General features: G+C 38.9%; 1 long non-coding RNA gene across 14 annotated transcripts; it reads left to right on the top strand.

Annotated features, from left to right (window-relative positions):
• The first annotated feature begins 362 nt into the window (after positions 1-362).
• On the top strand, positions 363-13,505 carry LOC109505614 (uncharacterized). Of its 14 annotated transcripts, XR_012140128.1 has the most exons (8): positions 363-3,375; positions 3,684-3,880; positions 4,770-4,861; positions 5,712-5,771; positions 7,048-7,179; positions 10,268-10,349; positions 10,465-10,553; positions 13,201-13,505. It is a non-coding gene; the product is annotated as an uncharacterized lncRNA (long non-coding RNA). The 14 variants fall into 14 exon arrangements; XR_012140119.1 differs by having other exon boundaries at positions 10,268-10,553; XR_012140129.1 differs by lacking the exon at positions 13,201-13,505 and having other exon boundaries at positions 363-727; positions 3,176-3,375; positions 10,268-13,178.
• Positions 13,506-22,057: the final 8,552 nt, after the last annotated feature.

Raw genomic sequence — 22,057 nt, 5'->3', positions numbered from 1 at the left:
ATATTTTATCATCTTTAATCATCATGTATTTTAAAATGAACCCTATTGAGACGAGAAAAGATTAAAAAATGGTATAGGGTGCACCGTCCTAAAGCCAGAGCTCGAACATTCTACGATGATTTTACGCATGGAGATCGTATGTATACACCATGTAATTATCACTTGGACCAGGTCCAATGGACCACCGTAAATCCCACGGTGTATAACACGCCACATTACCCCTTGAATTTCACCAATCCCCGATTGCGCGTTACCACCGTGCATACGCTCCGAGATTTGTCCTGGTCCATGCAATAATTTCTCGTATACACCTCATATAAGGGCGGCCTCGCATTTATTCCGCTCTCACGGCCCCACCTTCGCCCTCTCCCGCCAAGAAAAGAAGCTGAGATGTAATTAAAAGCCCTCCAAGTCTCGGGGGAAGGGTTGGAGAAACCGACGACGGCCGACGGGGGAGCCGAAAGCTCTCCGAGTTTCAAGAGGGAGAGTTCGAGAAACTGACGACGGAGTAGGCGAGGAAAGGGGAAGAGTCGCCGTCCTCGACCTTGGCCTCGGCACTCGGTTCTTCTACTTCCACCACGTTTTCCGCCCTTCCTTCCATCCCTAACTCTCGCTTGTATCTCTCTCTTGGTTTCTTGATCGGTTTCCGATGCTTTTTCTAAGTCCCAGACCAGAGTCACCGGCCTCAACCTTGGCCTCGTCACTTAGTTCTTCTCCTTCCACCACGGTATCCGCTCTTGCTTCCATCCCTAACTCTCGCTTGTATCTCTTTCTCCCTTTTTTTTTTTTTTGTGTTTCTTGATAGGTTTCCGATCCCTTTTCCAAGTCCTCGCCGTGAATCTTAAGTTATCTTCTATGTTTCTTGATCAGTCTTTTTTTTTTTTTTTTACCTTTTGTATTTTTTCTGTTCTATCATTCTTCCAGTAAGTTGTTGTCGTCTTAGTTTCAAATAAAATGTTATATTTCTTGCTTCTTGAATTTTTTTTTGGTGGGTGTCAGTTTTTTCTTATTTTTATATCGTGTCTATTTGGTATTTCTTCCTTTTTCCCATTATTGTCTTTATTGTTTGAGTTGGATCTAGTGCTTCGTTTCTTGCCTCTTGAATTTTCTTTTTTCCTTTTTTGTGTTGCGAATGTTAATTTAGCCTTGGGTTTTTTCCGCTAGTTGATCAGTTTGTTTTCTGTATCTTTGTAGTTTCTCCATTTGGTATTCTTATTTTATTTATTAATATATAGATGCGGGGTTTTTTTGACATGTTTGATGCATTTGTTACTTGGTTTAGATTTGGCGTGGTGCTGCTTTTCCTTTAAATTTTGTGAATCTGAAGCCAGCCGGGAGTTTTCTTTGCCTTTTCAATTGGACTGCCTTCGAGAGAGTATCATGGGTACATGCATCAAAGTTAATTGCTAAATTAGCATATAAATATTCTTTTTTTTTTTTTGAATTCTTGAATTTGTGGATTTTTTGAGTTGATTTGAAGATATTTCAAATGTTTTCTGCCCCATGGTGTATATGCTAAAAGCCCATGACAGCCTCTTGGACCAGAAAAATTCTGAATATCACGTATTCCTCTCTTGGTTATTTTGACCCTCACAATGATGCATGAACTCAAAATGAGAAGATCTCTAAGGGCATTATTTAAGCCTATTCTGTAGATTTTGGCCATTAGATATACGGGCAACCGACTTTAAGACCATTGTGAATGTTCAAGTATTTTCTGTCCATCAATTATGGTTGTGCCTTGCAAGAATGTGCCGTGATATAATTAGTTGACTTTAGTGTGACTATTCTTTCCTTCATGGTGTTAAATTTCTGAGGTAAGTATTGTGCATACTTCCCCTATGTAGCAACACCTTAATATTTTTCCCGCACATGATTGTACATACTTGAAGTCTCAATTCAATGTCTTGAGAATTAAGCTGATATTTAGCTAGCTAGACATCCTGCAGAATCTGCATCTATACATTATTTGCTTGATGGTAATATATTTTTGAACATCTTATTCACTTGGTTATATTTACAGTTTTTTGTTTCATTTTACTTCTTTTTCTTCGTGATCAAAGGCTGATGATCTTGTTTTCGGGAGGGGATCTGCGCTATGATGGAATTGCCACATTGCGATTACTCTGCATTGTATCCTTGTCTTGGAAGAACCTCAATGACTTGCTGGCTCAATACCTTTTTATAGGGTTGCATTATCTCGATCTATAATCGCGATTCATTTCATCAGTATCTGTATACTTGTTTTCTGTTTACATATCTTAAATGCTGTCTAGAGTAGCAGTTCATTTTCTTATTGGAGTTGCTCATGCTGATTTGGAAAAATACAGCTTGCCTTTATATTACACTCTTAAGCTTTTTGAGTGGGTCTCCAACTGAATGCCTACTGTGAAACTAACAGAGTTAAATGCATCATCTGGAACCAAGTTCTTAACTTGCTCCCGTTTGGCTTGACAAAACTGTTATCCTATTTCTAGCAGGGAAATGTATGGCAAAGTGCTGATCAAAAACAGGATGTGAGAATACAATTTTGTAGCTTGCACCACCATTGCTAGTAGATTTCTAATACTTATAGTAATAGCGTGACCTTCCAACTGAAATTTAGTTTACGACCACACTCAAAATTCAGGTTCCTTGTCAGGTTTGTTTGTTGTGGTTCTGTAAGATTGTTGTATCTTGTAAGAGCCATAGGGTCTTACTGCAACTATGCCTTAGAAAGATCTTGTTCTATGACTTTTCCATGCTTCTTCTTCTTCCAAGCTTACATACCTTTGTAGGATATCCACAGCATTGCTAATAAATAGCTTTCATTTTTAATAGTAGCTGATTATGCAGTTTTTCTTATTTAAAGCTGCCTGGCATTTTATCTATATAATGACATTACTCACGTAATACTTTCGTATTAATGTCATATGCACATCACGTTTTTCTTGCTCTTCGGATGAATTCTGGAATGTCATTCTATAGCATTGTGATACTTTTATTTCAAAAACTTAAGTTTCCTCAAATGAAAATCTGGCAGTCATTCTATCTTGATTTTAATCAGTTTCTAATTTGAATTCTATGTTTTCATCTAAGCTTTATGTGAGTTTATTCATATCATACAATCTGACCTTTCTAGTTTGAATTTTTCCAGGCTCAAAAACTAATAGTAAATTTGGATCTTTGGTTTCAGAGACTTTGCACACCAGAGACCAAACCATATGGCTTTCTTGCGCCGTAGTGTTTCCTCAAGCTCCTCCAGCAAATGAACATGGATTTCTAGTTGTGTCTCCAGTGCAGGGTTTTGACTCAGGGCCCAAGGCTTTGAGAAAGAGCTGTGAATGGAATCTGGTGCCAAAGCAGGAACAATTCTATAAAAGTGCAGAGCAAACAGTGAGATTAAACCTGAACTCGAGGCACTTTCACTATTTTTTTTCAAAAGAAAGGGGTACTTTAATTGTCCTAGTAATTTCAGGGGTGTTTTGGTTTTCTAGATGTACAACAATGTTAATTCTGTCTGATGTAGCTAATTCCTGTCGGTAAAGAAAATCTGACATCTAGATCAAAAGCAATAGTGGTTGGAACCGGTCCAGTGATGCTGAACAACATGATGTGTCTACCATCTTCTAAAGCATCTAAATGCCTTTCAGTTATATAACATACATATGTGCATGTGTTTTATGTGCTTCTTCCCTCTGCAGGGCTGAATTCTTTTAACAGGACGGCAAAATTGTCGAATTCTGGTTCGCTTTTGCTGATGGTAGATGCTTCAGGAGATTTGGTCATTGAATTTGCCATTGAAGAAGCAGCTCAGAGAGTACACTTTTTCTTTTCTTTCCGGTGGTGATCAATTCTTCAGCACATAACGTAGATCAACATTGATTGTCATCCTAGATCTGTAATTTACAAAACCTTCACTTTTTTCTTTAAAATAATTGCTTTAAAAGATCACAGCTAGCAGAATTTTTCATCTCTCTTTCCCTTTCAAAGATCTGGAGCAATGATCTTGAAAATTTTTGATGTTAAGATGTTTTCTCATTTTTCTTATGGAACGAGGGCCATCAAAAGCACACAAGGTTATCCATTATTTTATACATTCACCGTTAATAGTATTTATCTATGATCCTTTTGTAAGCACTTAAAATGAATGGTCAGGAACTGTTGGAATGTGCAGCGAGGCTTCATTTGGTCCATGAAACCCTTGTAGTGGGTGTCAGTCTTCATTTTTCTTTTTGTCTATTCTTTAAAAATATAATCATTTCAGATTAAAAAATAATCATTTCAAATTAAAAAAAGATTATCATTTTTTGTATTGCTGATATTGTGTTGTCTATGAAAAGAAAACCTTTTTATCTGCTGCATGTTCGGAAACATGGATGTAGATTGGTGGACCTACTTACTCTAATTAACCTATTAAAACATATTCTTGGTTTTAGTTTTCCTTTGCATGCTAGATGATGACGAGTATGCTTCCAACTGAACTGTCATTCATTCAGATGATTAAAGTCCTATCTGCATCATATGTATTAGTTTGATAGAAAAGGTAAATCATATCCATATTTTTATTTATGCATATCCATATGCATTATGTATGTATATGGACTCTTTGATTAGTTAATAATTGTTTGGTTTATCTGTGCTTTTCAAAGCATGATATAGAAGTTCACGCTTCTTCCAATTCTGCTTATAGCTCAGGGATAGGAAATGGATTTCAAAGGAAATGATTGCACAGTATTAGCTCCCATTGTATATCATTGTAGGCATTAACTTGTTCCATTTTTGCGCAGATTGCGGGCAGGATGGTAATTTTTACCAAAAGGGCAGGAAAGATCTGAAGCATACATATTTACAAAAGGTTTTGATAAATCCCCTCAAGTAGGTCAGCTATTATTTTGATAAGATTAATTTGATCTCAACTATTGTGTTGCTGTATCTCTCTCTCTCTCTTTTTTCTTTCCTTTTTTTCTTTTTTAATAAAACTTGTTGCAGATCTGAATCTCCCTTTAAGATCATTTTGGGTCTTGCACAGAGATTTTCTTTATGGTCACTTGGGTTTATTTTTGGATTCTGGCACTGTCGTTTGCTTTGCTGCTTGCAAGTTCCTTTTGTTCAACTGTGGTATTCGGCTTTCTTAAATCCCTAACCTCCAGTTCTACTTTGTGTTCTTTGATTGATTTCTGATCTCTTTTTAAAGCCTCGCAACCTCAGAAACTGAGAAGTCTCTCAAATTGATGAATCATGCCTCTCTGAAGGATAAGTCCATTCAGATTATGCAATGATGCATGCACCGTGCCCCTCCCCGCCCCCACACCAAAAAAAAAGAAAAGAACAAGAAAACACCACGACCCCACCACTTTTAGCAATTTAACTCATCTGTGATTTTTTTTCCATCTTTAGCTATTTATTTTGTCATCATTTGTTCTTGTTCTTGACATTGTTCATCTTTTGGAAAGAATCCATCAATACCTAAAATACGTGGAGGTATGGTCTCAATGTTTCAATCGGTCACTTAAGCTCTGGATTGTATTGTCCTACCCATTCAAGCAAGCAACGATGTGTTTCTTTGGTTACCCAGTCCACTCTTTGGTTCTTTTGTGGGTTTTGTTCTTTCTTTTATGTTCTGTCAACATTGGTGTGTTTTTGCTCATCTCTCCTGCAAGAAAGTAGAATTTTATTTTTGTTGGTTTTCTGCCTCTATGTGTTATATATGTGGGTTTTTTTTTTTGCAGGGCTGGATCGAGTGTTATGTATGATCAAGCCTTCATGTACTCTACTATGATCACAGTTTGGTATTCTCTCTCTTTATCTTTTCTTGATGTAGACTTAATTTCAAAAGCTGAAATCCTCCCTAGATTACTTGGATTTAATGTTATTGATCTTGCATCTTGAATGCTGCGAATATAATGTTACCATTTGTCCCTATTTCTTTCATCAGTGTATTTTCTTACTTTTGTGTTCTAATCTGTTTTGATATTCTTTTGCTGTATTTATGTGGGCTTAACTTGGGTGTTGGTTTCTACATCCAGTATCTGAGATAAGCAACAAGAGTTATTAAACCTCTGTGCATAAATCCTTCTCTTTACAAGGTTTAGATTTTTAAATTAGTTTGCCTTATGTTTATGTGGAATAAATATTTTCTAAAATCTTGACCAGTTTTAAACATTGGCTGTCAATCATGTTCAGATCTGAAGCAATCAAAATAGACTCAACTTAGAAATTGTTTAACATTCTCTTAATGTGATTCTAATGGACTCATCGCTCTTCTTGGGTGTGATAAGTTAGTTGAATAAAGAGTCCGCTTCAAAATTCAAGTCTATACCTATCAGATATACCTAGAGATTGGAGTAGAAAAGCTAAGCTTGCCACTATTGGATAACTCTCAGATACTTTTGTGTGCCTATGGTAGATACTATGCAAATAAATTTTTTTGTGGTATCTCGTTAGTTCAACATTAATATCAATGCATAACTATCAGTTGCTAGTACTCATTTGGGTTTGCTGTCCTTGGCTTGTCAATATTGATGGTTGGTTGAATTTTATTTTTATGATGTGGGTATTATTCGATCCTTTTTTTCCATGCAAGCCACAATCTAATCTTCTTGCTTAGATCTATGGATGTCAATTTTCGTGCTGAACAGTTAGCTGTCCGAACTTACAAACAGTCTGCATTCTAATCTTGAATGGAAGAGTGAAGTGTTTGGACAATCTTAATGAAGTGAAATAGTTATGCAAGCAGGGTGTAGCACCCATTTCTTTGTCATTTTTTCTTGGTGTGAAAACTTAATATTTAGTTGGGAGATATCTGATCTTATCTTCTTTTCCCCTCTGTATATATGCATCTGTAATTAACTTGGCAAACCATTTTCTTTATTGCTTCAATTGATATGGATCTTTTTTAGATTTGGTGAATTGCTTGATTTATGATCAAGAAATCTCTTTCTAAAAATTTCGTTTTGGCATTATATTTGTATCTTTCACTGCAAGACTTTAAATTATTTTGTTTTTGGTAATTTATTATTCCGTTTGTGTTTTGTCATTGATTTGTGATCCCTTCTTTGAATTCAGCATCTCTTTGAAACCAAGAAGGCTCTCAGGTGAATGAATCATGCTTCTTTGAAGGAAAAATGTGTTCGAATTGTATGATCCCATAGATATCCTCTTTTAAGAAAGACTGTAATCTGCAATTTCCTTGTTGAGGTGAGCATCTCTCTTCACTTTCCATTTCTTCTGACTTTTACCAGTTTACTTCATCTAGGATTTCTCCTTTTCTTCTTCATTTTAGTGATTTATGTTGTCAAGATTCGTTCTTGTTATTGATATTCTGCTACTTTCACAAGGAACCAACTAAAACCCTTCAATATTTGGATGCATGTCTCAATGTTTTTAGTGCCCATTAAACTCTCAGTTGTATCATCTTACCTGATTCAAGCAGGAGGCTGTTAGAGTTTTTCTTCACTCTTTGGTTCTTTGTGGGTTGGGTTCTTTCGTTTATGTTTTATAGACATTGGGTTGTTTCTTCCATTCTTTCTAGGAAAAGAGTAGAAGATTTTGTTGGTTTACTGGATCCGTACTTGATATCTACGGTTTTTGCAGTGCGAATCCAAGTGTTGTATATGGTCAAGTATTTATGTACTATCCTGTGAATTACTTTTTCATGTTTGATATTCTTTTTATTTTTTTTTGAAGTATTTGGTATAGGATTAATTTCAATGTCTTAGGTCCTTATTATGGGACTTAGGCATGGTGTCATCTTTCTTGCCTCCTGAATTCTATGTATCTTAAGACGTAAATTACTCTTAGGATCCGTTTGGTTGGAGGTAATCTGGTACAGGAAAATGAATTTTATGTTAGATTACCATGTTTGGTATGCAAAAAGGAAGAGAGAGATGGTAAAAAAATTGGTGGGCCCCATGTTTATTTTTCAGAGAGAAGATAAAATAAATACCATAGAGGGGTTGGTAATCGATAAATTCTTGAGTGACGGTAATCCATATTTGACAAAAATATCCTTAATAAAGCTGCATATGTAATTATTGAATTTATTATGATGTCATTCCAAATTCATTTAATAAAGAGCTTTTGTAAAAAAATTAAGATAGAGATGACATTATGCAAAGGGCTATGTGATTATAGTCATTATATAAAAACTAATTGGAGATGATAATGCTATCCTAGTATTAGAAAATTATTTTACGTTGAAGGATATATTTATAAATTTGGTCATATTCCTATATAAATTTACCTCCAACCAAACATAATAATGTTTTTTCAGTTTTATTTTTCAGAGTAATTTTTTCATCAACCAAACGTAGTAAAAATTATTTTCCTTTGCAATCATTTTGTCCTCTGCAATCCGTTTATTTCCTTATTTTTGTGTTTCTTTTATTATTTATTCATTCAATTTGTTTTTTTAAAAAAAATTTATCATGATTTTGTACAATTGTCTTCATCATCTGATATCTGTTTAGTGTTATATTTCTTGTCTTTTGAACTTCGGTGAATTTCAAATCACATTATTTTTTCCATGCTCTTTTTTAATATTTTTGATGTTATAGATTGGTTTCTTTTTCAGCATCTGGGGTCTTTAGTTGGAGGTAGTATTTTCTTTCTTGCCTCTTGAATGTGTGTCTATATTAGATCAGTCTATTCTTTTATTTTACTTTTTTTAAAAATATTGATTTGAGCTGAATTTTGGCATATAAGGGCTTCACTATTGAATTTAAGTGTTTTATTTCTTGCCTCTGTGTTCTTTGTGAATCTCAAAGTAGCCTTAGTGTTTCCTCTTTTTGATCAGTTTTTTGTTTTATTTGTATTCAATCCATTTAATATCCTTTTGTTTTATAATTTTAATATTTTAATGTGGGCTTTATTTTGGCACCTGAGATCTTGTTTAGTTGGATCTGTTGTAATATATGTCGCCTTTTCCCCAGCATTAGCTTTGCATTCTCTCTCTCTCTCTTCAATATGTTTTCTTGATTTCATGTTTTCTATGTTTGATGTTCTTTTCTTTTATTTTTTCAGGCATGGGCTTAATCTTTATATCTGAAGTCTTCGTCATTTGATTCATCAACATTTTTGCTTCTTGAATTCTTCTTAGTCTTATATTGGCCTTGGATTTTATCTATTTCTTCAATGCGTTCATTTTTAGTTTTATGCGCTATCTATTTTGCCCTCCTTATGCTATATTTTCCAGTTTATTTGATATGGGCTTGATTTCTTAGGTTCATTGTTTTAAAAAAAGTGGGTTGGGCGCCGACTGTGCAGCTGCCAAAGGTGGATTGGGTCCCACATGGCCTACCTGGGTCTGGGCAGGCCACATACAATGCATGTCACACTGTGGCGTGCATCTATGCTTAGGTGGTTGCTAAAATTGGTCGCCTTCGGGCCTAAACCCTAAGATGGTGGGAGGAAGAAAGATGTCATTCCAGCACTTTGTTAGTCATGGAATCTATGACAGTTGCTAATCAGAAAGATGTTTTTTTCTTCTTCTTTTTCATCTTCTTCTGCCAGTGGTGGTGGTGCTGCTGAACACCATCATTGCTGCTGGGCATCTGCTACGCCAAAAAGAGAAAATAAAAAAAGTGAAAAAAAGAATGAAGACTGGGCAATAAATTGGAATAGTTTATAATCTCGTTAGTTTATCTATTAGTTTGTTATGCTACTTTTTTTCATGCTTTTAATGCTATTCTTCGTTGTTATATCATTTTTTAAAGTTTTCATGATATCATATCATATAGTATTTCATTGTAATATTGAATTTAATGACTTTAATGTTTTGGATATTATCCTGCTTTTAAATTTGGTTACTCATATATGACAACATCTTTTGGGTTATTATTATCTTCTAAATTTTCAATGAATCACCTCATATTTATAGTTTTTGTAATTTTTAATTCATGAGACCACCTTGAACTCTAGGTCCCCACTTAGCACCTAAGTGGTAGGCAGTCGCCTAATCACTCATCTCCCACCTACAGGTTTTTAAAACCTTGCTCAGGTCTTCATTATATGACTTATTGCTTTTTTACTTTTGATTTTTTTTTTTTTGAATTTAAGGTTAGGCTAGTGTTTTGCTGTTTCTTGGATTGGTTTATTTTCTTATTTTTCTTCTCCATTTTGCCCTTATTGTTCTCTTTAATGTCTTTGATGTGAGTGAGCTTAATTTTTGTGTATTATATCTTTGTTATTGTGTTGTTACCCTTTTGTTTTCTCAGCTTCTCTGGTCTGTTTATGTTCTTTGTTTCCCTTTTTCTTTGTTTGATTTTCTTTTTCCTTTTTTCTTCAGATGTACTGCTGGGGTCTTATCTGGCATCTCAACTCTTCTTTATTTGTGTTATTCTTTCTCGCCTTTTGAACTTTTGAGCATCGTAAGCTTGCCTTTTTACTCTCACCTCACTGCCTCCATGTGACAAATTGAATACTGCTGACTTCATTTAAGATCCTGTTACCAAGGTATAACCATATTTATTTCCTTTTTAATAGAACTATCCTGATCTATTTGTTGAAAGCAGTGGACGGAAATATGTGGAGACTGCTCAACTGAGTTGCCAAAATGATAGTGTAAACCTCAAGTGAGGCATTAAACCCTACTTTGGGCTACTCTATTGGTGTTTGTTTCATCTTTATGATTTTGTAACTGGTCAGTTTGGCAGCCTGTTATGCCCATTAAGTGCTTACATTCATTTTTATGCTTAGTTTGAATCTAATCCCTTTTTTTTAAAACTAACTATAGTTCCATAAGAATATGTTTCTCTTGTAGGATATTGGAATACGTTTTGATAGACAGTGACTACTGTAGATTAAGTGAAATAAGTGATCATAAAGTTAATGGTACAAAAGTGCCAAAACAATTTGATATTGCAAATACCAACTGACAGGGCCAGAGTTGTTGCTTAATTGGTAACTCAAGTCATTAGATCTAGAAAATGTTTTCAATTATGTTACAAAAACATGTTGGATTCCATAAATGCAGCTATAGCTTTTGTACTGTTGTAAACTTACCTATTATTGAATCAAATTTATATGGCAGAGAAGAGAATACAATCCAAATACATTCTTACAAGAGTATTAATATTTGAGTTGCACGTAAAAGAAGCTTGAACTGTCGTAGTGCTCCTTAATGGCAGTCTTTAACATGAAAAACATTCCTCTAAAAGCTCTAAAGCCTGTGAGGCTGAATCATTTGGATGATAGATACAAGTAAAGAGAGCTTCAAACCTCATATTCAGATTTAGTAAATAAAATTCCATAATTGATAAAGGATTAGTAGATATGTGTTATCTTGAAGTATGGGGAGAATGTTCACCAAAAAACGTATGGGGAGAATGTTCACCAAAAAACGTATGGGGAGAATCAACCTTCCGAAGCACAGAGTTTGAAGCTTGTGAAGTTGGTGGGGGGGGATATCTTTCTTTCACCAAGATTGCAGCTTGAGTCTCGCCTATAAGCAAAGAAGTTGATTTGTTATTTTATGTGGGGTTTGAGTTATGGAATTGGTCATGACTGGGAGCCCTGGGGAGGACTTATTCCTCCTTTTATCATGATTAATTTTTTTATTTTGTTGTATCACACCCATTTCTCCATCACATTTATTTCTTACTTTTTATCTCTATCCCCTATTTTTTTCTTCACAAATTTTAAGTCCTCGTACTTGAGGCATGTAAAAGGACCAGGCACCTTTGATCACTCTAAACCATGATCAATTATGAAGAAGTATTTACAATGTGCAAACAGAATGAGACTAGCAATGTTCTTACAATTGTGGTTGGCAAGGTAAATGGAGAAGTCACTGATCTTAGATGTCAGATAATCGGCTCCAATAGAGTTGGTTGGGAGTGGTTTACTGTACGTTAAATCCCATTAAGACTAAGCAGTTTTTAACAGTAACAAAACGAATATTGACTATCCTAGAATCATTTCATTAAATACTTGATCTCCTGCAGTATTTATGTACCTCTCAGGCATCTGAGAAATTCTTTTTTTAAAAATTAAATATTTCTTCTTCCTGATCTCTAACACACTAACCATTCCACATTAGACATGTGGTATGACCCACTTCTGTTGTTCATGCTGTTTTTTGACTGGCTTTATGTTTATTCTCGTTTAGATCAATCCGTGCTTCCAGAATGTTACAACTTGACCATTTGTAGTACTTCACCTTAGTCCTTGACTGAGTTCCTTTAATTGCATCATTGGTGAAGGTACTGCATCAATCATACTTTTGCTTGTGTGGGTGCTTTAATATGCTCTACCATGATGAGCATACTAGCACACTCATCGTCAGCAAGAAAATAACAGGTCCAACAATAGTTAGTGCTCAGAGAGATCGCTGAAACCCGTGATAGGCATAGAAACTGTGAAACTAAGTTGTTGGTGTTTGTAAAATTTGATAAAGCTGCTTGACATGTATAGCTAGCTTGGTCTTCATGTTTGCTTCATGTAGCAATTTTTGCATGTTTTCTGCTTTATTAATTTCAAACTAAATGCTGCTGCAATTTATTAGTCCACTCTGCTTAATTGGGTTCTATAGTATTCTCGATCCGGTTTCCTTCCAGATCAAATATAGAAAGGAATTTATACGTGAATTGACTTTGCAGCCGAGTGGAGCATCCTTGAAAGCTTAAGAAATTAAGACTCTTGAGGATATTTTGTTGATCAGCTCCTTCTGTGGCAAGTTCTGCTTGGTCACGTAGAGACCAAAATGGAGAGATAAGATGGACAGCATCTGTCAATGTTAGTACGAAAGGTTCCAGGTGCTAAGTTGCAATCTTTTGAAAATATTAAAAACCATACCCAAGGCTTCTTAATTGAGAAACGCCAAAATGGACACACTTGACATATGGGAATTTAAATTCCACTTTAATATGGCAGCTTAAATCATTGGTGGTAGCCTGCTACTACATCTATGGGTAGTTCTGTTTCTAACTTGCATTAAAAGACGGAGTAATACACGCATAAAGCTTTCTTTCAGTCACTGACATAGCTGGATTTATATGCTTGAGACACGAGTTCTTCTAATTCACGTGGATAACCTTTTTTTTTTTTTTTTTGAATAACTTCTCAAATACTGTTCTAGCTGTACGTTTTCTTTCTGTAGCTTCATCGGTTTATTTTTTTCTAGTCATGCCAGCCTTTTTTTTTTTTTTTTAATGAAAATTCTAGTCATGCCAGTTACAATATCCTTATGGACCCCTCTGTTTATCTATTTATTTTTCTCAGTTTGTTCGTTCAGCATGGACGAACCTCTTTTGTGCTGGGCCCAGGCTATGCCGGTGTTTTCTAATGTCAGATTACTCGACACACTTTGGCGCCTTTCCACATGCTGCACTTTTTTTGGTTCGCATCCAACTTTCGGTGGTGGATTCATCCTGTTTTTTAGTAAATCATGGTTATTTATTCTGTCAGTGGTCAAACCATAGCACATGAATCCTCATTTTAATAAAATATGATGTGCTTCTGAGAACACATTATAATGTTTACCACACCCGTTTGAAATTAGAAGGGAAGAATCATTTGCCTTGGTATCGTTTGCTGTGACATTAGTTAATTCGTGCCAAAATTTACCACTATCAGTTAAATTGTTGTGATTTTAAAATCTCTTCCTAAAATTACGTTTGGTAGCTGGTAATCTATCTACATTGTTGGTAATTTAAAATGAGTCCATCATATTACTGTATTTGGTATGTTTTTTTGGATGGCAATTCAAGTTACTTTGGCAATCCAAATTATTTCTTAGGATTGTTTTAGGGAGAGATGGGTATGCAGGTGGCAATATTGTAAAAAAATTTTAGATAAAATTATTTTTAAAAAAAAAATTCATACAAAATCCATCTCTCCATTCCTCTTCTCAGGCATCTCTCACCCTTTCTTTATTATATATAATAATATGATATAATATATTATAATATAATATATTATTATTATATTTTTATATTAACTATATTGTATTACAATAATATAGTATATGATAACATATTATAATATATATTATATGAATCCTATTATATATAACAATAAATTATATTATATTATATTATATTACATCATTATTATATTATTATATTATTACAATATTATATTACTATATATTATTTGATTATTATTATAATATATTATAATAATATATATTATATTATATTAATATCTTATATTAATATAATATAGTATAAAATATAATATTATTATATATAATAATATAGTATATTATATTATAATAATTTATTATTATATAATCATATATTATTATATATTATATTAATATATTATAATATATATTATATAAATATTATTCTATATAACAATATATTAATTATATTGTTACATTATTATATTATAATATATTGTAATATATTAATATATGAATATTATAATATATTATAATAATATCTTTTATTAATATAACATAATATAAAATATAATATTATTATATATAATAATATAGTATAATATGTTATATTAATATATTATATTAAAATAATATAATATATTATATTATAATAGTTTATTATAATATTATAATATAATATTACAATATACTATATTAAAATATATTATATTATATTAATTATATAAATATCATTAATATTATATTACTATATATTATATTATTATTATATATTATAATAATATATATTATATTATATTAATATCTTATATTAATATAATATAGCATATGACATAATAATATTATATATAATAATATAGTATATTATATGATAATATAATAATACATTATTATACTATCATATAATATTATATATTGATATATATTGTAATGTATATTATATAAATATTATTATGTATAACAATATATTAACTATATTGTTATACTATTATATTATAATATATTAATATGTTAATATTATAATATATTATAAGAATATATTTTATTAATATAACATAATATATAATATAATATTATTACATATAATAATATAGTATAATATAATATATTATAATAATTATATAAATATCATTATATATAATAATATAATATAATATAATATAATATAATATAAGGTTAAGAGGGTATTTTAGAAATTTGATTTTATATTACTGATAATCTGATTATCATACCAAATATGTTAATTAAGATTTTCAGCAATTTTAGTGCAACACTATTTACATGTATCAAACACAGTAATCAATATTAATGATAATTTAATGATGATAATTTATCTTGAAGACAATCCAAATTATTTTTCAAGATTGTCTAGCGATGCACCAAACGTAATATAAGATATCATCACCTTTTATGTTATTCCTGCTTAAATTTAGTTGGATTGGAAAACTTTAAATAGGCCTAATGGAGTAGGATGCCACACTGGCCTGCGATTTTGGTGCAATGTGCGATGCTTATGACTGCACGTTAAGGCACCTCTACTTTGAGCTCGCACTACAATCTGGGACTGCCGCTTGTGGCTCAGTCAGGCCATAAGAGGCGACGTTTAGTGTGGTAACATGATCCAGGCTACATCGGATTCTGCGTCAACGTTTCCATTATGTGAAGCACGACTTCTAACAGAGCTTGAGCCGCCCCTTAGACCCACCGTCCAAAAAGATAAGAAAGTGTATTCTAATCTGCTCTTTCGCGCTGAAAACGTTAACCCAACCGACCTAGTAGAAAATTACTGATCTTACACAATTGCATCGCTTTCTAATGTCTATTTTATAGGGAATTATCATTTTATTTCCTTCTCAGCCGCTTTGACCAGGAATTTATCCGGTTAATCTATGAATAATAAGACGCAATTTGATACCTACCTAGTCACTTGCTCCATTGGACCTTTCATCTGTGATTGCCCGACAGATGAGAGAAAGAGAGATGATACAAACAAATCGTTTTCATGTGAGACCTTAAAAGCTAGTTTCAAGCCTCTGATAACATTTTTCAGATCTAGTGCGTTGCACCTAATCTGTCTACTTTTAGATGAAAAAAGTCTTTTGAACCTGAGACATCTTTATCTACTTCAACTATGTTATTTTAATGAAAAATCCTTTTATGGTTGGGCTAGCTAATGGAATGACCTTATAGTCGCATAACCCACAGAACTCTACATGAAGGAGTTTGTTACTGTGTGGAGAACCATAGTGTTTGTTGTTGGACTCTCGGACAACGCATGTAGAGAGAAATTGTCTCTATCAATTCCTTTCGCTAACTACATTCCATTTTAAACTCGCTGTTACTTGGCGGTGCATATTTCTAGATATAATTAAGTCTGTTATAGAGTTAAATACATTGGGATTTTGAGATTTGTTGCGGCTAATCCCCCGTCGCCCGATCGTCGGGGTCGTACATCTGTAAGAAAAATCCTCACTGACTGGAGATGCCTACTGGCGGAGATCCTCCAACGGTCAAGTCAGAGAGGAGACTAGATAACAGTGGAAAATCAGGAGCTCAGCGGGGGAGAGAGCGAGCTAGAGAGCTCAAGAGTTTTGTTGGGTGGATGCCTGGCCAGGACACCATCTCCCAAGATCCTTTCAGTACCACGCGATGCAGCAGGAAGAAAGAAGAAACAAAACAAAAGGAAAAACAATCAAAATACGTGGATCAGCCACAAAAGGGCTTGCCTCCACGGGGCATGCAAACTTCACTATGAAAAGAAAATTTTACAAGAGGAGACTTCACCCTCAACCCTTGTACACCCAATTCTCTCTCACCTGAAGTTCCCTTCACAAAAGCTCTCTCTCTTAGAGACCCCCCTGAACCCCTGAAGAGCCTGGCGACCGCTGTCCAGGAGCCTCCTGCTCCTTCTATCACAGCGCTCTCGCCTCTCTCTCTCTCTTCAATCGGACTCGTACGGACTTCGTACGGCGCAAAAACCGAATCCACACATTCTCTGTTTCATCACAGCATTTTATAGACCTTAATCACGACTTAGATCGTGATTAGGACTCCTTAATCAATCCAAATCACGTCCCAGACCGTCCGATCAAGATCGAGAGCCATCCATGCCGTCGGATCGCGCTCCGGTCCACGGAATAGTGCCGTGGACCGTGAGAAACGCGTGGGAAACGCCCACGCGGTCCACAGGCCGCGCCGTGGACCACCCGGTCCACAGTGGACCGGGGCAAGGGGGCCAGCAAGCCGCTGGCCTGGGCCGGCCCGCGCGCCCGGCTGGGCTGCGCGCCCGCCTGGGCCACGCGCCCCCACTGCGCGGGCCTGGGTCGCGCGTCCCGCGCGCCGCAGCCTGCGGCCGCGCCGCTGCAGCCCGCCGCCGCCTCGATTCTCGTGCCGACTTCAAAAGCTCGTATCTCCTCCATCTGAGCTCCGTTTCAGATGATCTTGGTCTCATTGGACTCCTTTTTTCACCGCGAACATCGCTGTGGGCTCAATGTAGGCTGAATCTCGAGGCGTCAAATCCTAACAATCTTCACCTCGACTTGATATTCGATCTCCTCCAAACTTCGAGAGCTTCGGATCTCCGCGCCCCCATGCCCTGGGGCAATCGCCTGCTGATCATGGATGGACAAACATGGGAGTCGAGCCAGGCTGCTCGATTCCATCTCCGTCGTATGCTGTGCTCCTCCTGACCTGAGACCTGCTCGGGGCATCATCCTGCGGCAATAGGAATCTTACCTTGCGACGTCGCCTCTCGTCCTCCCGAGTCTCCTGTCTCGTGTCCGATCCGCCTCCTGGAGCTCCACCTCGCTCTGAGCTCCACCTGGCTCCCGAAGCTCCACCTCGCACTGGGCTCCCTGCCATGTAATAATGTCCTCTGCTCCCCTTCTTCCCCTCCAGCACAATCCTATTGCCGCGTAGAACCCTCAGGATTCCTCCACCAGCTACCGTCCTGTAGCCTCTCGAATCCAGTCTGCTAAGTGAGATAAGATTCTGCCTGAAATCGGATATGTATCGGACCTCCCCCAATCTCCTCGCTGCACCGTCATGTGTCCTCCAGCTGACCGTCCCAATGCCTCTGATCGCACAGCTCGATCCATCCGGCAGATATACAGTGCCCTCACTATTCTCCAGGGAGTCAAACAGCTCTTCTCTGCAACATACATGATAGGGGCATGCAGAATCTAATATCCACTGCTGGGAAGAAGCAGATACCTCGTCAGATATCTCAAAGACATCTCCATCTAAATCACTGCCGGCCGTCGCTACAGCAGCCATCGTCCGATTTTTCAGTTGAGGGCAATCTCTGGCTAGATGCCCCAACTCTTCACACCGGTAACATCTGGTTTTGCTCAAGTCCCTCCTGGACTTAGACCGCCCTCGTTGCGATCTTTTGTCGCTCCGTCTACCGCCTCCTGCTCCTCCAGAAGCCACCAAAGCTGAGCTATCGCCACCTGAGCTCGAAGCTGGGTTCTCCCTCCTGAGAACCTCGTTCTGGAGTATCGCCACGGTGACTTCGTCCATCTTGATAGTGCTCTTCCCCACTAGAAGAGCAGTCACCAAGGACTCGTACGAAGAGGGAAGCGACGCCAGTAAAACCAGCGCCCTGGTCTTCTCCTCAACGTTCTCACCAAAGCTGAGAAGGTCGGTGAGGATCTTCTGGAAGTGGCTCAGATGCTCCTGCACGCTCTGTCCCTCAGTCATCTGCAGTTGGTAAAACTGCCTCCAGAGGAAAAGAGTGTTGGTGAGAGACTTCGCCATGTACAACTCCTCGAGCTTCAACCACAGCACCGTCGGGGAAGTCTCGCTCAGCACATTGATCACCACCTCATCTGTCAGGTACATGCGAATGGTACTCACTGTCTGCATTTGTAGCCGTTTCCAATCCCGCACCTCCATGGTGGTCGGCTTCTCATCGCACAAGAGAGCATCGATCAACCCCTGTTGGATGAGCACTTCCTTCACCCTTGCCTGCCACAAGGAGAAATTGCTCTTACCATCAAACTTGTTGATCTCCATCTTGATTGTTCCTGTCTTCTCCATCTTCAGTCTTGCTCACCACCACTGCAATCTGCGTCCTTGTACCGCCTTACTCTGATACCACTTGTTGGGTGGATGTCTGGCTAGGACACCACCTCCCAAGATCCTTTCAGTACCACGCGATGCAGCAGGAAGAAAGAAGAAACAAAACAAAAGGAAAAACAATCAAAATACGTGGATCAGCCACAAAAGGGCTCGCCTCCACGCGGCATGCAAACTTCACTATGAAAAGAAAATTTTACAAGAGGAGACCTCACCCTCAACCCTTGTACACCCAATTCTCTCTCATCTGAAGTTCCCCTCACAAAAGCTCTCTCTCTCTTAGAGACCCCCCTGAACCCCTGAAGAGCCTGGCGACCGCTATCCAGGAGCCTCATGCTCCTTCTCTCACAGCGCTCTCGCCTCTCTCTCTCTTCAATCGGACTCGTACGGACTTCGTACGGCGCAAAAATCGAATCCACACACTCTCTGTTTCATCACAGGGTTTTATAGATCTTAATCACGACTTAGATCGTGATTAGGACTCCTTAATCAACCCAAATCACGTCCCAGACCGTCCGATCAAGATCGGGAGCCACCCATGCCGTCGGATCGCGCTCCGGTTCACGGAATAGTGCCGTGGACCGCGAGAAATGCGTGGGAAATGCCCACGCGGTCCACAGGCCGCGTCGTGGACCACCCGGTCCACGGTGGACCGGGGCAAGGGGGCCAGCAGGCCGCTGGCCTGGGCCGGCCCCCGCGCGCGGGCCTGTGCGCCCGCCTGGGCCGCGCGCCCGGGTGGGCCGCGGGCCCCCACTGCGCGGGCCTGGGTCGCGCGTCCCGCGAGGGCCTGGGTCGCGCATCCCGCGCGCCGCCGCCTGCGGCCGTGCCGCTGCCGCCCGCCGCCGGTCCTCCACCGCCTCGATTCTCGTGCCGACTTCAAAAGCTCGTATCTCCTCCATTCGAGCTCCGTTTCTGGTGATCTTGGTCTCATTGGACTCCGTTTTTCGCCGCGAACCTCACTGTGGGCTCAATGTGGGCTGAATCTCGAGGCGTCAAATTCTAACAAGTTTAAAGGCACTTACCAAAACTGTTGCCTTATCCCGTTTTATAGTAGAATGCGGTATGGTCCCGCCATTAATAGTGCAGACAACTGGAAAGTTGTCAAATCGCTGGGGGCTGTCAAATCACCATGGGTTGTCAAGTCACTGAAATTAATCCATGTCCTTGGCAGGTCAATGCCCTAGGGCGGCCATACCGCATGTCCTTGACAGGACAACAGCCCATAGCGGTTGTACGGCGTTTGGGTGGGCTGGTCGACTATATGTCGGTATTCGACTGTCGGGACGTCGGGTGATGACTCGAGAACATCGTCGGCTGATCTGGTGCCTTGTGGAAGTCGGACGTCGGCTGCCACTCCCGACAGTGAGTCGGTGATGTGGGTTCGGCCGTTCGATCGGTTGGAAGCAGTATTGGTCTGTTTGGCCGGCATACCTTCGGCCGAATATTGTCGGCAGCCATTGTCGGCAGTCATTATCGGAGTCGTTGTTGGAGTCGTCCGTTGGTCCGATGGGTAGAGTCGGGCGTCGGTCGGACCGATCCGAGGGTAAGTCGGTGTACAGGGGTCAGTCGGTATATCCCAACAGTTACCCCCCTCACTCCTGAGTCGGATGTCGTGTTGGCTCGTGTTTCCATGTGGGTGATGGCTTCGGGCGAAAGGAGTGGTTTTTTCATCACGTCATGCTCCGACTCTGGCAACCGTACCAATGAACGATGAGGTGTTAGACGTCTCATTGGGAACGCAAACCGCCATCTCATTGGAAACGCAAACCATCATCTCATTGGGAATGCAAACCGTCGTCGGTTAATTAATTCCGAGATACGATTTTTCTGCCACGTGTCAGGGGGCTATTGGGTCGGAACCGCTCACAGGGATGGAGGCGACGTGGCTCGATCTGGGACAGGTGCGTCGAATCGTCGGACCGAGGAAGGGCTCAGACGCTGCCACGTGTCGACATCTGGAAAACCCTCGTTCGACGTGCTTTCATCTCGACCGTCAAAGGGCCTTATATATATACGGCCACTTACATCGAAAACTTTACTTTTTGCTGCCCTGTTTCTGGCGCTGAGGCTCTGTCGAGTTGTCTCCCAGTTTCAGATAGTCGTTTTCGTCCTCCTTCGAAAGCTCTTCTCGAAGTTTTTTCATTCTTGTCTCCTTGCATCCTTTCTCCTTTGGCATTTTTCTTTTTGTTCTCCTTTTTGGGGCTTGCATTATGGCTAGAACCTCTCCTCGAGAAAGTCCATCGGAGAACCCAACCGACGATTCCCGATCGACCCCGAAGGTGGAGGCTTCTTTACTTTCAGGGCCGAACGTCGAATGGCTCAGGGAGTAGTACGGTATCCCGGAGCAGTTTGAACTCTTCGCCCCTAAGGCTGAGGGTCGGGTTAACAATTCGTCTCCGGACCAGGTGGCCTTTTATGTCGAGGACCTTCGGGCAGGTCTTCGCTTCCCAATTTCGGAGTTCATCCGGAATGTCTTGGATTATTACGGGCTTTGCCCGGCGCAACTGGCGCCAAACTCAGTCCGATTAATAATCAGCTTTGCTTTGTTGTGTCGATTTTTGCCGATCTTTCCCCACATCTCTCTCTTCCGGACGTTCTTCGTCCTCCAACCCCATCCGAAAGCCCGAGGGTGGTGGTTCTTCAATCTCCGGAAGGGTCTTTCGTTCATTACCGGTCTTTCATCGTCGATCCACGGGTGGAAGAACCAATTTTTCTTTGCTTCTTCTTCGCTACCTTGGGGGTTTCCTTTTTGCTGGGGCGACCCTCGGACTCAGCCGAATAAAAACAGTCGGATGGAGGCTGGAGACCGAGAGGATTTTTACTTCTTGAAGGATGTGTCGGTGCCGAAGCAGAGAGAGCTCGTCATCGAGCAAGCTCTGTACGACGCCGGCCTGAGTTCGGTTCTCCGCTTAGGTACTGTTCGGTCTGTCGGTCATCTTTTAGTTTTTTCATCCATCTTCGGACTTGCGCTAATCCTTTGTTGAAATTGCAGGCATGCCACCGAGAGTAAGACTGACAGATACCGACATTCGGCAACATGCAGTGAGGAAGAGACCGGCGCCCGGGGTCAGACCTTTGCGGTCCCCCAAGAGGCCTCAGACATCATCCCCGACCGACATTGCGATGACGGCAGCGCAGCCTGACCCCGAACGG

The sequence above is a fragment of the Elaeis guineensis genome, chromosome 3, assembly GCF_000442705.2.
Source record: "Elaeis guineensis isolate ETL-2024a chromosome 3, EG11, whole genome shotgun sequence".
In the NCBI taxonomy this organism is placed as follows: domain Eukaryota; kingdom Viridiplantae; phylum Streptophyta; class Magnoliopsida; order Arecales; family Arecaceae; genus Elaeis; species Elaeis guineensis.
This window is presented reverse-complemented; position numbering and strand designations above follow the sequence as displayed.